The sequence below is a fragment of the Nyctereutes procyonoides genome, unplaced genomic scaffold (assembly GCF_905146905.1).
Source record: "Nyctereutes procyonoides isolate TBG_1078 unplaced genomic scaffold, NYPRO_anot_genome, whole genome shotgun sequence".
Taxonomy (NCBI): Eukaryota; Metazoa; Chordata; class Mammalia; order Carnivora; family Canidae; genus Nyctereutes; species Nyctereutes procyonoides.
Window position 1 is genome coordinate 8,489,481 of NW_026575021.1, and position 17,383 is coordinate 8,506,863.

A 17,383-nucleotide genomic window follows, 5' to 3' on the forward strand; every position below is an offset into this window, starting at 1 on the left:
GTGGTCTTTGGTTCTCCTGAGAGTAAATGTTCCCCAGGAATTTGCAGGGCACTTCCATCCCGAGGACTTAGGGGTTAGATGAGAAGCAGATGGAGGTGCAGGGGTGGTATAGAGACCCAAAGTGGCAAAGGTCAGGAGACCCCTAACTCTCCCCAGCCCCACCCCTGCCTGTGCTGAAGAGACATGCTTTGCTCCTTTTCCCCACAGCCTCCGTAATGAAGGGTGACATCTCTGGGGCTGGCGAAGACCTTGAGACCCTTTGGGGGAGTTTTCATTTTTAGATCCATGCACACAAACTAGGCAATCCTCATCCAATTTTACATTTTCAAAGAGCATTTCTTACAATCTTATTATTTTTTTTTTCCTGAGCACTGGGCCAATTTCTCCTCAGTTACAAAGGTGATGACCTCAGGCTTTTTCCACATCCTTCTTCCCTTTTTTTATTTCTTGGAAGGGGCAGGTCTCTCCTATGAGCTCGTGTCCCTCCCATGGCTGACCCTGTGTGTGAGAGCTCAGGGAAGATGGGTGTCTTCCCCAGCATCTAGCAAGGGCTCACCTTACCTTGTTGGGGAGGATGTCACGTGCCAGAAATGAAGGTGCAGAGGTTAAAGGATTTGCTCAAGGTTATCCATCTTGGAAGTAGAACTCAGATTTAAATCAAGACAATCTGATTCTAGAGCTTGTCCTCTAAAACCCTACACAATGCTGCTGCTCTATACACGAGTATGGGGAGTGCCTGTGCCTGAAACACGTCGCTGCCACGCTCTGCTAACCCCTCTGGTAACTCACTCAACTGATCACCTCCACTAAATCCCTCGTGAGCACCTCCCCTGATGCTATCCGAGGTGATTAAAGTGGCAGAGGAAGATATCTGCAGGTGGCATATGATGCTGGCATGGTCTCATACAGGCTCACAGGCCTAATGGGATTTCCATTTCCGGCAATGTGGTGGATTGCATTACATAAAACCCTCCTGCTATGAAACACCTGGAAATGCAGTATAAAATAGAACTAGCATCCCTTTAAATGGCCAATGGGGCTCAAAAGAAAGAAAAGGAAATCCCAGGGACCAAAAATGAAATGGAAACTAAAAACCAGAGTACAATCTGCACACGAACGCAGGGGCTGCCTGGGGGTGTTTGATGATCTCAGAAACCAGGGCGCTCGAGATTTAATGGTTACTCTGGGACAGAAGGAAAAATTGATATTCCACATAAAGCTGCTACCCTTAGTCAAAGGGTAAAGAGAAAAAAGGCCCCCAAATGACCAAAGGAAATGAGAGTCAAGCTTGCATTTCTTGGAGAGAGCTTTGGCAGGGTAGGTAGGGGATGGGGATTTGAAACCCCAGGCCTGCCCTCACTAGCTTTGGGGTTCAAAGGTGCACTTGCTACAGGGTGCTGGGGACCTCTGGATGTTATATTAGCACAGAAACAGTTCTTAGATGCTCCCAAAGTTCCTGACAAAGCAGAGGTGAAGCCTCACTGGAGAGACACCCCCAAACCTGGAGCTTCAGGATTCCTGAGGATCAAACACCACTTAAGATGAATTCACAATCCAAGATTTTAAAAACCTCAGACGCATGAACCCATGCCAGCGGCCATATGAATAGCAGATATAAATCTTTCCGATACTCAGATATCAGATACAGACTATAAGATAAGAAGCTTTAAAGTGGTTAAAGGTAAGAAGGAAGTAATGAGAGAAAAAAAGAACCCATCAGAAAGTCCAGCCGATTGTGTTACATAAAATTCTGAGAAATGAATGAAGTTACAGGCTCAAGGGCTCAAGAGAAAATCAGCGGAGCCCTTAATCCACCCAGCTCTCTGACATCAGTGACAGAAATGAGAACACTGAAGAGGGCACCTGATGGGACGAGCACTGGGTGTTATGCTATATGTTAGCAAATTGAACTCCAATAAAAAAAAAAACTAGTTTTTCAAAAAGAAAAGAAAAAAGAAAAGAAAAGAAAAGGAAGGAAGGAAGGAAGGAAGGAAGGAAGGAAGGAAGAAAGAAAGAAAGAAAGAAAGAAAGAAAGAAAGAAAAGAAATGAGAATACTTCCCATGAGGCAGTGCAGGTAAACAAGATGGTCCCAGGAAGGCGCTCTGGGGTCTTTTACTGGGAGCAATGGACAAGAATGGGATCTTTTGATAGTGGAGCTGCTACGTTGGCAAATGCATTCTGCAAAGAGCCAGATAATAATTATTTTGGTTTTTGTCAGCTCAGCCCTATGTCTCTGTCACGTAGACCTTCTTTGCATTTTTTTTACAGCCCTTTAAAAAAGCAAAAGCTTGCCTTAGCTCACAGGCTGTACAAAAACAGGCATCGGGTGAGATTTGGCCCTGGGGCGAGGGTGGGGGACCCCTGTGCTAACCCATAGATCTGAGCAGCTCTTGGGCTTTTCCCACTGCGTGGGGAGGGGCTGCCTGAGAGTGAAATGGCTCAGGAGAAGGCCTCGCCCGCAGGACCATAGACAGACCACAGATTCCCGATGGCCTGTGTGACTATCTGGACCCACCATGCACAAAGATCCAACCCAGAGATTTTTAGTTACGCAAACCAACAAATGTTCTTTTTTAAAAAGCCGCTTTGCCTTGGTTTTATGCCACTTGTAAAGGAAAGAACAACACATACATTTAGCAACGCACTTGAAGCTCCCTTTAGAAGAATCTCTAAATCCTTTGCGCGTGAGACTCCACCTGCCTTAATAACACCTGAACTGCAATCATGATTGTTCAGGAGTCAATTAAAACCCGCAGACTGCAGTATTATTTTATAATCAGTTGCTATGCGGAGGGAGAAAGGGAAATCGTATTTGTGTGTGTGTGTTGAGCACTGCATTGTTTTTCACCTTGTCTCGCTCAATAGACCTAACACCTTGGTGAAATAGACCCATCAGCTCATTTCATAGGTGAGAAAACTAGCCTCAGAGCCGAAGTAACTCATCTAGGGCCACACTTGGAAGGTAACAGGCCTGTTGCTTGGATCTAAGGCTCTTTGGCTCCACAATCTGTGCTCTTTACAACCCCATATTGCAAATGTCTTAGCTCAGGGGTCAGCCAACTTTTTCTATAGAGGGCCAGGTAGTGAATACCTTGGGCTTTGTGGGCTATATGTGTCAAAACAACTTTGAAGGCAAAGGGAAAGCAGCCAGAGACAATATGCAAATGAATGGGCTTGGCTAGCCATTAAACTTTATTTACAAAAACAGGTGGTGGGCAGGAGTTGGCCTAGGGGGCTGTAGCTTATTGACACCTGCGTTAGGTGACCCTGTTCTCCTAGCAAAGGCGCCTCTCAGAAAGGAGCTCTTCCTCTCCAACACTATCCAAAAGCTACCTGTGCTTCATGCAAAATTGCATTAAGAAATTTTGTTACAGTGTCAACTTGGACCTAGACCATTCATCTGGAGTTTATCATTTATATCTCTTAAAAATATTAGGGATCTATCTTTTCATGTTTCTGCCCTGTTTCCCAGACTTGATTGGAAGTTCCATACAGGCAGGAATCCCTCTTCTCCAGGTAAAGGGTCAGGAGCTATTGTCTGGGAGTCAAATCCTGCCCATTGACAAAATGGGCCCTGGGGGCCTATCCTGCCCCCTCCCCAGTTCTTACAAATGAAGTTCTATTGGAACACAGCCCGGTTCATTCATTTATATATCGGCTGCTTTTGTGCTACAGTGGCAAAAGTGAGTAGTTGTGGCAGAGATCCCATGGCCTACAGAGCCAAAATTATGTGCCCCGTGGATCTTACAGAAAAAGTTTGCCAGCACTTTCTCCAGACAGAAGTTATTATTCCCTTAACTGTTGTCTGAGATTTTTCTTAAGAGGGGGAACTGCTTTTGCTGAGGAAAATACCTTGTTAAGGGTTTGGGTTGGAGAATAACCAATACTTAGGTATTTGGAGGAGCCCAAGCAGAAAGGAAAAGATGCACCATTCTATGTGAGAAAATGAGAGGGATTTTGGCTCCTAAAAAAGAAAAAAAAAAAAAAAAAAAGGAAGGCGAAGCAGAGTGGGTGGCAGAAAAAAGATTGGAGAGAGGAGCTGGGAAGTTTTTGAGAAGTGGGATTGTAATATGCTTGTGGGGGGGCAGGGTTGCCCAGAAGGGCTGCAGAAAGCTCTAATATATGATTTTGAGGCCTTTGCTCTGTCATATGCCACATCGCCCCTCCCTGTGGTCACTTGGTCTTTAGTCAAATGCCTTGTTTACGTGGTTCTGTGGTTGCTTTTGGGGCGGGGAGAGACTAAGAGAGAAGCTGTGTGTTGTATGGGATCTGATGCCAGAGCGGGATTGAAGACATAGCTATGAGATAGAGCGAACAATTCTGACAAAATCAGGACATAAAAAGAGAACCATAAGACTGTAAAAACGTTTCCCCAAATATGGAGAATCCTGAGGATGGGCTTTAGGTTTCCCTAATCTATAGAATTGGGACTTGAGTCAATCTGACCTAGAGTTTAGAGACTAGGAGACCCTAGCAGATAGTTGGGTTAGTCACTCAAATTGTTGAATCAAGCATTCTCCTGGCTTCCAGGAGCTCACTCTCTGGGAAAAGACTCAGAAACACATGTGTAGTAAGTGCTCTGAGAGAAAGATGCTGTGAACCCAAGAGGGCAAAAGTGCCTGAAGTGTCAAGGCAGACTTCCTGTAGGAAGTGACATTCGAGCCAGAGCTTGAGGGATGAGGAGTTAGTCACTCAGACTGGAGAAGGGCTTCTCTTCCACCAGAGGGAACAGGAGGTACACAAATGTGAGTCAGGAAAGGCAAGTCCGGAAATAGGAAATTTCCTGCGAGAGAAAGGAAGGAGGGCAGAGGGTGGTGCAGAGGTGGGTCAGAGCCAGGAAATTTTGTGTATTTCTTTCTTTTCTCCATAATGCCTGGTATACAAGGAAGTGCACAGAGCGCCTCACTGGCTCAGTTGGTGGGGCACGTGACTTCTGAACTCAGGGTTATAAATTTATAAATTTAAGCCCTGAGTTGGGTGTAGAGATGACTTAAGATCTTTAAAATCCAAACCAAAGAAGGTGCTCAATAAAATTTGCTCTCAGATGAGTTAATGTCTACTACTTAATAAGAATTGGGATTTGACGGGGCGTCCCTTTCCTTCGTTGTTGCTTTCCTGAGTGTTTAATATTTGGTGGCCTTATAGCTGTGCTTCTTACTGTGAACATGTGTCTTGAATGAACATCATGATATATGTCAAAGATTCGGAGATTTTAACCAACTATATGGCCAAAGGTTGAGCCTTTTTTTTTTTTTAAGATTTTATTTATTTATTCATGAGAGACACAGAAAGAGAGGCAGAGACACACAGGCAGAGGGAGAAGCAGGCTCCCTGTGGGGAACCCGATATGGGACTCAATCTCTGAGCCAAAGGCAGATGCTCAACCACTGAGCTACCCAGGCGTCCCCAAATGTTGAGTCTTAAGAAAAGCATGGGCTTCAGTTTAAAACCTGATCCTGACACTTAGTGAAGCACAGTTTATTTGACTATTCTGAGCCTCAGTTTCCCCTCCATAGAAGAAGGATAATGATATCTATGTGTAGAATCACGGTGCAGAGTAAATAACATGACATATGTAAAATCGTCAGCCCAGTGTCTGTCACGTAACAGGTACTCAGTCAATAGGAGTCGCATATTTTTTTAATGAGATGGATTCTTTTGTACATGATTCTTGGATGATTTGTTTAGAATAGGGTGGTCCAATTAGGTAGCCGCCGGTCACACATGGCTATTGAGAGCTTGGAATGTAGCTAGTCAGAATCAGGGTGTGTGGAGTTAAATGCGTAGCAGATTTCAAAGATTTAGTATGAACTAAGGAACATAAAATATTCCATTAATACATGTGCATATTAAATACATATTTAAATGATAATATTTTGTATACATTGGGATGAATAAAATATATTCTCAAGACATCTCACCTGTTTCTTTTTAATTTCATGATATGGCTACTATAAAATTTAAATTTAGATTTGTGGCTCACCTTATATTGCTATTGGACAGTTACAGGTCCAGAGAAATGACGAAATTAAATTGCAAGGCCTCTCTAAAACCCAGGTAGGTGATCAATGACATATTTCAATCTTTTTCATCTTTTGCTATAAAGATCTAGTTGCCTAAAATTCAATGGAGTTTTGAAAGGAGGGTTAGGTACTTAATCATTAGAGATTATATTGAATGTGTTTGATGGGAAATAAGTCTAGTTGTCAACATTTACATTTTTTGCATTTCACCACCATCTGCATAATCTGAGTCCCGTCCTCTGATGTTGCGAGTAAGTGTGAAGTTTCAAGAGCTGTCCCTATCTCACTTCTGAGGGACAGAATCTGGAAGCCCTGCCATATGCCATGCTCTTTATCCCTCCTGGATTGCACAGTGAATTTGTTTTCTATGAATGACAGCATCTTCCCTTCGGAAGCTCCTTGTTCTTCTCAGAAACCACACAGGGATGTACCTAACTGTAGAGGAGATGCTTTTGAACTCTAAATCAGCAGTAGACTTTGGGATTGAGATTAAAATCGTGTAAACACACATACAAATGAGGAAACCCAATACAGGATGTATGGCCTCTATCAAAAAAATCCAAGGCACCAGCTGTCTTTGGGATTCAGGAAAGGGCTGAGGCATTTATCCATACATTTTATCTCCTCTTCCTTGCTACCATCTGTGGTTCCATCTGCTGGGAGAGAGCAGAGGGGTAAATGAGGTTCTTGTTAAGCACATAGGCAGGTAGAAGCAGAGAGACTAAGGAGGGAGAAGCTAGTTTTCACATAATTTTCATGGTCTCCATTCTCCATTTCCTTCTCTTCCTAGCCTCAACCCTGTCTCTCAACCCTCATACTGTCCCACCTCTAAGGACACCTATGACTTCCATGTTGCTCAATCCATTAGACATTTTTAGTCACATCCCAGGGATGTCCTTGATGACCACATCACGTAATCCAACATTGGCCCAAGGTGCCACAACCTGGAATATCTCCTGGATGGACTGAGCTGCAGAGAATCTTCCAATCTAAGGTGGTAGGTTACCTCTCTTTGCCCATAAATCTCCCTTGCCTCACCTCCCAACCAATGCTCTTCAGTAGGCTTCCTCCCATCAGGCCCAGCACTCACCCTTTCAAATGGCTCCCATAGGTCACCCATGACATTCACAATGCTACATTAATGAGTGTTTTTCAGTTCTCACCTTTCTTCACCTTTCACCAATGTATCACTCCTTCCATTGGAGATACCCTCTTCCTTGGCTTTCCAATGCAATCCCTATGTGATTTGCTCCTAGATCTTTGGACAACCCCCTTTATCTCCTTTGTAGGCTCAATTTCTTTGGCCTGGGTATTAAGCGTCGACTTCCTAAGACTTGGCCATGAGCCCTATTCTCTTCTTCTATACTACCTCCCTTGGCATTTAGCTACCAAAGCCATATCCAGAGTTTTAACAGTTGATAGATAATTCTGATAACTTTGAAATTCATATCCTCAGCTCAGAATGCTTTTCTGACCTCCAAACCCATATATCTAACCTCTTACTTGACATCTTAAGCTGAATATTTCCAAGATCTTCAAAATCAACAAGGCCCAAACTAGACCCCAAGGTCTGGTTTTCTGTATTTTATTTTTCAGGGAATAATAGTAGTATGTGGGGGGATCCCTGGGTGGCTCAGCGGTTTTGCGCCTGCCTTTGGCCCAGGGCGCAATCCTGGAGTCCTGGGATTGAGTCCCGCGTCGGGCTCCCTGCATGGAGCCTGCTTCTCCCTCTGCCTGTGTCTCTGCCTCTCTCTCTCTCTCTCTCTCTCTCTCTCTCTCTGTCTATCATAAATAAATAAATAAAAATAGTAGTTTGTGTTTCTTGCATGAGCCAGCAATCAAATAGTCACCTTTGAAACCCTCTCCTTCCTTTGTCTTTACTATCTTTCATTATACTGTCAAGTGCTGACATTCTAATGTGCTGATAATCTCTCCTATCCATTTAGTTCTTCCTGCCTTTCTGCCAGTCCCCAAGCCCAAGCTACCATCATGTCTTGCTTAGACTACTGCAGTAGCCTCCTATCTTTTTTCTCAATGGGTTCCAAATCTAGCCACCAGAGTAACTTGGCATATAACGTCTCAGGCCTGTTGAGTCTTCTCCAACCTGGTTTTCTTCCAGAGTGTAGAAGCCTTGGGCACTTTGGGATATGTCCTGGGAACTCCATGATTCCTAAAAGCACTAGGATTTGTAGTTTTTGCCAGCAAGTGTGTCAAGGAAGTCTTCATAAAAGAGGGCTGTTGGACTCTGAAGAATGTTTGAGCTCCTATCATGCGGATACAAGAAAAGGTCATTTGAGGGAGTGGGACCATGAGCATAAACAGGGAGGTGACAAAAAGCAAGTACGGATTCATCGAACAATTAATTATTGAGCATTCCTTATGAACTAGGCACTGTTGTGGGTGCTAGAAATAGACTGAATAGAAGCAAAACAGACATGGCCTCTGCCTTCATAGAGCTTGCAGTCAAGAGGTGCAGGGTGGGGAGTGTTTGGAGCAGACAGTACATGAAGAGAATAGCTGGAAGAGCAAGCTAGGGCCAGATCATGGAAGGGTCTTAAAGAAAAGACAAAGAGTTTTAAACTCAATCCCCAGGATCTTTAAACTCAAATTCTTCCAGGGGATAGTCAGAAAGTGTAAATTAGGGAAGTGGTCTGGGTATGGTCTGGGAAGAGGCAAGAGGAAGAGCTGGGATTGGGGCAAACTGGAAATCCCAAATGCTATCCGAAGCAGTGAGTGATTACTCAACCACAGCTAATTATTGCTATTCAGGGATGTGGGCCCAGAACCTCTGCTATCAAAAGAAGGAAATGCAGGATTTTAGAGATAATTTTGGTTTGTTAAACTCTGGTAAGTAATTCAATTCAGTGGTAAGTAATTCATTAGTTTTGAAAGTACCATGAAGGTCAATCAGAATATGACTGTAGGCTGGATTCAGTTTCTGAGATACTAGTTTGTGGGCTCTGCTCGATGCAAATGAAAGCCACTGAAGACCGCACATGTGTAAAGTGGGGTGAAGATGGGCATTTTTAGGCAGAGAGCCCATGAGGAGTGGCCTAGGAGACAAAGAATAGGAGTCTGGCTTAGAATCTAGGCAATGAGAAAGAAGAGAGGTCTACGCCAATAGGATTCTTTCATAGTAATTGAATTCCATACAATGTGCCAGGCTGGAAAAAACATACACCAGCCTCTCTTCCAGCTAGGTGTGCCCATGTGAATAATTCTGAACAATGAAATGACAGCAGGCTGTTGGATAGGGCTTCAGGAGTAGCTTTTTAAAAGGAGTTTCTTCCTTCCATACACTTAAAAAAAAGAGATTTTTTTATTTTTTATTTTTTATTTTTTATTTTAGAGAGAGAGAGAGAGTACAAGCAGGGGAAGAGGCAGAGGGAAAGAGAGAAGCAGGCTCCCTGCTCAGCACAGGAATGCATGGGGCGAGGTGATGGCTGAGTGCAGGGCTCTATCCCAGGACCCTGAGATCATGACCCGAGCCAAAGTCAGACACTTAACCCACTGAGCTAGCCAACGCCTCTTCATTCCACCTTTTCTTTTTCTGGAATGGGACACAATGACAGCTTAAACTCCAGCAACTATCTGAAGCCAGAGTCAATGATGATGAAGAAAAAAGATGGAAGGATAGGGTCTCTATCATCCACAGAGCCACCATCTCAGCTTGGACTTGTCTGCCCCAGGATTTCTACTTGAAAGGGAAGGAAGTTTTCTATGTTTAATCTGCTTGATATTATAGCAAACCTAATTCCGACTGAGCAAACAACTAACTGAGTTAGAGAGCAGGAGGGTGGCAGGAGCCTAGGTTTGGGTATAGATATTGGATGACAGGAGTGGCAAAAAGCTGGACACACCTTCATAAGAGCAGGTGCCAAGGACCTATTGGGTGCTCACAGTGTTTCGGAACTGTAAGAAATAAATTCCTGTTGTTAAAACCACTCTAACAACCACTCTAAAAAAGTCTGTCCTATAACCATTTTAAAGACGGGAAAGCTAAGGCACAGAGAGACTAAGCAGCCTATCAAGGTCTCCCAGCTGGTCAGTGGTAGAACCATGGGCTCTCCAAATGGCTTGTTCCGGAGCCCATACTTGTGACCTCCATGTTGTGCCACCTTCACCTGGCATGAAGTCTGTCCCTGTAACCGCTGCCCTGACAACTCTTCCCACTCTCCCTTTACATGTTGCCCTCCAGCCACACTGTTCCCTCTTGTTCTTGAAAATCCCAAATCCCTGCTTGCCTTAACTCAAGGCCTTTGTCTTAGCTGAACTCTCTGCCTAGGACGCTCTTCCCTCTGATTGTTGCATGCTTAGCTCCTTCTCCCAATTCTGCTCTTAGTTCAAATATCACCCCTTTAAGGAGGCCTCTGTACCAGTCATTGGGTTGCAATGCATGTTCCCTGGGCAGAATTATGCCTATGTCCACGTTCTCAGACATTTATGGTTATGTTTCTACAGTTAAGCTAAATGAAATGGTCTATTGGAAGAAAAAAAACACCAAAACCTGGAACTTGAGTGCCCGTCAGTCACTCATGCCCACAACGAGCTCTCTGACTAATGGAGAAGTATACAAGAAAATCCATACAGATAGTATATTATAGATGCGCTTATGGAGGTACAAGGGTGAGGTGCACACCAAAGGCAGACAGAACAGTTTCTGTAAAGCTACTGCAAATAGTTGAGAGTGAAAAATATGAGGGTTTTGTTTTGTTTTTATTTTTGTTTTGTGGGACATATGACCACCAAAAACAATGACTGTGTTTCGCAATCTCTTGCAGCAAATGTGCCCACGTGACAAGGTTATGTGAGACCTAACTGGAAGTTCCTAAGTGGAACTTCTTGGAAGGGACTATCAAGAGACAAGCACAACTGTTTTTGGTTCTTCTTCTTTCTCGGGGGCTAATATGTGGATCTGAGAGGTGGATCTCAAGTAACCATCTTGGCCAATGATATGGAAGCTACGTGATCAACAAAGTAGAAAGAAAAGTCATACAGAAAGAACTTGGGTTTTGAATAATTGGAAAAACACACCTGCCATATGGAAAGGGGAAAAATCAGCTTTTTATAGTTTATACCACTGTTATTTTTAGTTTTCTGTCACTTGCAACCAAATATAATCCTGATCCAGGGAGTATTATATACTAAATGAACTGGAATGATAAAGCCAAAACAGTGAAGTCATTGTAAGGAATATTAAGAAATTTGAACTTCTTCCTGAAGCAATGAAAAGAGAGTGAGTGGGGTTTTGTGTGTGTGTGTGTGTGTGTGTGTGTGTGTGTGTGTGTGTGTTAAAAGATTGCAAGCTCATATGTCAGGTTTTTTTGGCAGTCCAAAACCTGAACTAAAGAGATTTGATTCAAATTTTGGACAGACCACTCCCATGATGCTTGACCATGGGCCCCTTTATTTAACCTCTTGGATCTTCAGTTCCCTCATTTATAAAATGGACATGATCACAAAGACCCCACTGGATTTTGTGAAGAATAAGTGAAATCCTCAGTAGAGCCCCTGGTCAATACGTGGTAGCTGTCATTATTTACTGCCTGTTAAATAGTCAGATCATTCCATGGGAACATTTTTCCTTCCCTGGTGTTATTGTGTTCCCCCCGCCCCCACATTCATATGTCAAAGCCTTAATTGCCAATGTGATGGTATTTGGAGGTGGGACTTGGGGGAGGTAATTAGGTTCTGATGAAGTTATGAGGGTGGGGCCCCCAGGATGGCATTAATGCCCTTATAAGAAGAGGAGGAGACATAAGCTCTCGCTCCTTCCCTCTCTCCCTCTCCATTGTGTGGTGATACAATGAGAACGTGGCCAACCGCAAACCAGGAAAAAGGACTCTCACCAGGAACCTAGTTGGCTGGTATCTTGAACTTGGACTTCCCAGTCTCCAGAATCGTGGACAACTTCCGTTGTTTAAACAACTACAGTGTTGTTTAAGCATATGATATTTTGTTACAGCAGCCTGAGCTGACGAAGATACCCTGCTTAGTCTCTTCAAGGTTGTTAGTACATAGCAGAGTGTGGGAACTTCAGTTTCAACAAAAATCTCAGTACACAGTACGTTCTCAGTAAAACAAAAAACAAAAAATCCCAAAGGGAGTACAAGAGCCCAGGGCATCTATGCTAGTCCGAGAAGAACCTATTTAAGTTTATCTTCCCTTTGATTCCCTTCCTGCCCTGAGATCTCTCTCCACTTCTCTCACTGGCTCTAAACTCCACCTAGAAGTTTCAGGAAAAGATCTAAAAAAATCCAATGTCCCTGATAGATTTTGGTAAATTTCTTAATGCCTTAATGTGGTTTAAAAAATAGTTCCTCCTCTTTTATAAACCTTTTTCTTTTTGAAAGAATCTCAGTTGACATTATTGAGCCAAAAAATTAAAAATAAAAAGCAACATGACATCCATAATATTAACCAGCTATAAGTCCAGATGAAATTCAAAATCCAGACAGAAGTCTTTGGTTTTATTAAAGCATATTTAATCATGTTTTAAAGCAAAATGAAAGATCACAAATCTATTTGGACGTTCCAAACAGTAAAGAAATAATTTTTATCAAAATCTTGTAACCTTACTTATGCCAAAAGAAATTGTCCCTAAGCAGTGCTGACAACCCTGTCTGAGACATGAATCTGAAAATACTGTGTATTTTTAAAATTATATTTTGGAAGCATTGAATGTACTCAATGAAATTCCAGAATTAATCCACTCCAGTTTTGCAATAGGCACTAACTCATCCAAAACTCCTCCCCTTTTCCGTTTGGCAAAGTCCGACTCCCTCCCCCACCAACACGCACACACACACACGCACATACACACACGTGCACGCACGCACATGTGTGCGCACACACGCACACACATGCAGGGACACACACAAATTTACAGTTAGAACCAATGACCGTAATACATCAAAATATTTATAGCTAATCCAATAGATTTTCATTTCTGTTTCCTGCTTTTGTTTTTCCATCCCAGATAGATGGAAAAAATCTAATTTGCAACCTGGAATATCTCCCAGATGGACTGAGCTGCGAAGAATCTTCCAATGTAAGGTGGTAGGTTGCCTCTCTCTGCCCAAAAATCCGGGCTGCTCAGCAATCTCTCTTGCTAAGAGAACTCCGTGCTACCGATCCTTGCAAATGCCAAAATTGCAGTGGGTTAACATTCATTATGCAGTCACAGAACAAATGATTTACCTAGAAAGAGACACAGTCTTCTTCCAGTGAGATGACCATTCATTTTAATTCCCATGCCAAAGGGGTAGGGAGAGTTCAAAATCCATGGTTTTAGCTCATAATGGATATTTTTTTAAGTTTAACTACTTTTGAGATACAATTTATATACTTAAAATTCATCCCTTTAAAGTGTACAATTCAGTGGATGTTAGTATATTCACAAATTTCCACAACCATCAGTATTGTCTATTTCCAGAACATTCTGATTACTCCCAAAGGAACCCCATACCCACCAACAGTCAATCCCCATTCCTCCAGCCCTTCAGCTGTAGGCAATCACTACTTTACTTTCCATCTCTAGATTTACCTATTCTTGACGCTGCACGCCGATGGCATCGTGCAACACATGGCCTTTCGTGTCTGGTTTTTCTCACTTAATTCTTTTAAGGTTCTGGATGAGAGTTTTTGAGAATAATTTGAATTTCTCTTCTAATACTCAGTGTGTTTCTATGTTGAAGTGCTTTACAATCATGATCTCACTTTATCCTCACAACAGTGGAATGGGGCATAGGCAATTATCCACTTTACAGATGAGGGATGAGGGCTTTAGAGACGCCAAGCAACTTGTCCAAGGTCAGACAGCTAATAAGCGAGAGAGTGGGGTTTCAATCCAAAGCCATTGATCTTAACCTCCAGGCTCCACTACCAGAATCCTTGTGGATGAGTCCTGATTGTGCTGCCCCTCCAGTCTCCTAAACAGGAAAAAAGTACATTGCAAAGCTGTTTTGACAGTAAGGCACTTCCCTAAGGGCTGGACTTGAGTGAGATGGGCCCACGAAATGCAGGATGGCTCATCACTGAGCTGAGTAGCAGTGAGTGGTCGCTGGACATGTAGGGCCCCAGGAATCCCAGGGTCTTTGAGTGAGGGGAGCGACCCCAAAACGTCCAGCACACCAGATAGGCAAATAGGTTGGGGTGTCCCGTTGAAGCTTGGAATGCTGCTAACATCCCTTTTAGGTCTCTAATTGGTGGCCTAATCAATCAGAATATTCACCATCAGAAACTGGTCTTCTTGCTGAATCTGGGAGAAATATAAAAGAAGAGTCATTGGGGATCCCTGGGTGGCTCAGCAGTTTAGTGCCTGCCTTCAGCCCAGGGTGTGATCCTAGAGTCCCGGGATCGAGTCCCGCGTCGGGCTCCCTGCACGGAGCCTGCTTCTCCCTCTGCCTGTGTCTCTGCCTCTCTCTCTCTCTGTCTCTCATGAATAAATAAATAAAATCTTTAAAAAAATAAATAAGTAAGTAAATAAAATAAGAGTCATCTTGCCCATCACTACATCTCCATAGCAAGGTTCAACCCTAAGAATCTGGGGATGAGTTTCACTTATTTCTGAAGACTCTCCAAAGGAGTGCCAAAACATCCAACCAGAAATCCGTTGAAGCTGTCGATTGTCATGTTTCCCTGGAAGAAGTGACACAGGAATTATGGCTGAAATCCACAGTTCAGTCTTCAACCTCATTTTCAACTATTTGTTTCACCTCCTACCCTGACATTTCAGGAGGCCAAATGGTCAGGAGTTACCAGCCTCGTTTCTCCTGGTTTCGAGAGGCCTTGCTATCCACACGCTGTGATCCAGTTTAGAAGTGGCGGGGGGTGGGGGAGGAGGGTTAAGAAGCAAAATAGAGGGTCTGAGTAATTCTTCCCTGAAATACTGGACCCTGGATGCATTCTCGATGCAGGTGCAGAGGAAATGGTCTTTGGATGATGAATGAGTAGGCACCCTGTTAAAATGAAGCCAGCCAAGCTCAAATGCTCAGATCTTTATCCTGGTTCAATTTTAGGCTTGAGTTGAACTCTTTCAAGGTAAGAAGAGAGCATCATTCTCCCCTCACTGCAAAGGGAAGGGCTGTCTGTCTGCCTGGCTTTTGCTCTTTCTGCTGTTTCTGTCAGCAGGAGCCTTTGCCTCAGACCAAGCCGGAGAGTCTTCTCTGATGTTACACCTGAGAGAGCTTCTCTAGCTCTGTATTCAGGCAAAAGGATGAAACCCTGCGCTGCCAATTCCCAGGTGCAAGGCGAATGAACCTCTCCAAGCCTTGTTAAATGGGAATATTAATGCTAACCTCGCAGGGCTGTTAGAAGGATTAAATGAGATAAAATACATAAAGCACTCGGCAGAGTGCTTGATACATAGCGAGTCGCAGTAAACGTTGCTACTGTTTTCATAAATGTCTCCTAGATATTGGGAAGTACATCCCAGTGAGATATTGCACTGTCTTTATTTTAACATGCTTGTGACTTGGAGAGGCTGCAAGGGAATAATACTACGAGCCAGTTTTCCTAGGTGCCTTTTTTGGGGAGCACTGCCTCTGAAAGGGAGGAGCTTTCAGGAGGCTTAGAAATCGAAATGCTTCCGTCTTTGGCTCCCCAGATCTCCTTCTGTTGTCAGGGGGCTGGATTAGAGGTTGGGCCCAAGTAAGAAGTCCAAAGAATGGCAGATGCCAAGGCAAGAGGTGAAGGCCCCCTTCAGGGAGCAGGCGTGAGGCCAGGGAGGATTTAGGTCAGGTGGATAAGGGGGGGCAGACAGCCTTGACCATCACTAGTCATACAACTCTTGGGGGCCAGTTAGGAAGGGGCTCCCCTTCTCCCAAACAATGCACCTCCACCAGGACCCATGGTTTGGGGGTAGAGCCCCCACCCTTCCCACCTGTGGCGTCCAATGCATCCCTGAGCAGGACCCAGACTTCACAGCCACAAGCACTAACCTCCAGCTGGGACGGACCAAGAGCCCAGAACCGGGAAGGGCAGAGCTTGTAGGCCGGTATCTGTGGAGGACCGGAGGGGAAGAAGGCAGGACCTCAGCAGAGCATGTCTCTGCTTTGGCCTCTTTGCGAACTGGCCCAACGGCTTGGGCTCCTCAGAAACTGCAGCTGAAACGAAGGTTGGGTTGGGACCTGTTAGGAATCAGCGCCTGTGAAGGCAAAGGGGCAGAGCAGGATCCTGCGAAGGGAGAAGCCAAGTGCAAGGCAGGCTTTACAAGACCCCTTGAGGGTCTGGAGCCAAGAAGGTGGGAGCCTCTCTACTCCCCACCAACCTTGGGCTAATGGGGAAAGGGCATGACCTTGGGCAGAGGGCAGCTCCCAGCAGATCCTGAAGGAGCTGCCAGCCGAAGGCTCTCTGCTGACCACCCTCCCTGCTGCCGGGCGGCGAGCAGTCCTTCTAGGGAGACCTGGGTGCTGCACCTGAGTCTACCACGACCACCTCTTCTGCTACTCACAGTCCAGGGCACTGAATTAGCAAATACTGAGACAGTGCTCCCTGGGGAAATCCAGGGTGAGCCTCCACAACGTTCTCATACACCCCTCAATAGCTGGCGTCATTTTACATGTGCCTCTAACCCTTTCTGGCCAGCAGCCAGCAGCTCAGAGGTCGGCCACGATGGGCACTTACAAGTGCGTTGAGGAGCTATGGAGGAAGAAGGGGTCCGGTGCAATAATGCACTTTCTTTTTGGGATGCGGGGCTGCTAGTACCACCAGCTCTCTGCTCCACAGGGCCCCCCGCCCCACTAGGCCAGGTAAGGCACGTGGACTGGGTTACAAGGCAAGCAAGGGTATGTCACATATCAGACTTGCGTAGGTCATGGTGGCCACCAACGCCCAGCCCCGTACAGATTCTTTGAGGCTACCCTCAGTGATCCATTCCATAAAGCCATCAGAAGAAATCCTGACACCCAGTGGATCACCAGACCCATCCACTAGCACAGGGAGATGCAAGGGCTGACAGCTGCAGGCCACCACAGCCCTGGCCTTAGAAGGGGTCACAAGTTTTACAGCACTGTTGGAGGCTCTCGCCACTCTGGCATGGAGAAGGTGCAACACCCTCCAGCTCCACCTGCTGATATAAGTAATGTTTGCGAAGTTCTTTTTTTTTTTTTTTTAAGATTTTTAATTATTTATTCATGAGAGACACAGAGAAAGAGAGAGGCAGAGACACAGGCAGAGGGAGAAGCAGGCTCCCTGTGGGGAGCCCGATGCGGGACTCGATCCCAGGACGCTGGGATCAGACCCTGAGCCAAAGATAGATGCTCAACTGCTAAGCCACCCAGGTGCCCCATGTTTGTAAAATTCTTACCTAATAATTTAGGACAGTAAAAAAAGAAAAAAGACACCTTTAAAAATATGT

The 17,383-nt window shown here is 44.6% G+C and overlaps 1 pseudogene; it reads left to right on the forward strand.

Annotated features, from left to right (window-relative positions):
* Positions 1-16,638: 16,638 nt before the first annotated feature.
* On the forward strand, positions 16,639-17,104 carry LOC129519386 (60S ribosomal protein L15-like; annotated as a pseudogene).
* Positions 17,105-17,383: the final 279 nt, after the last annotated feature.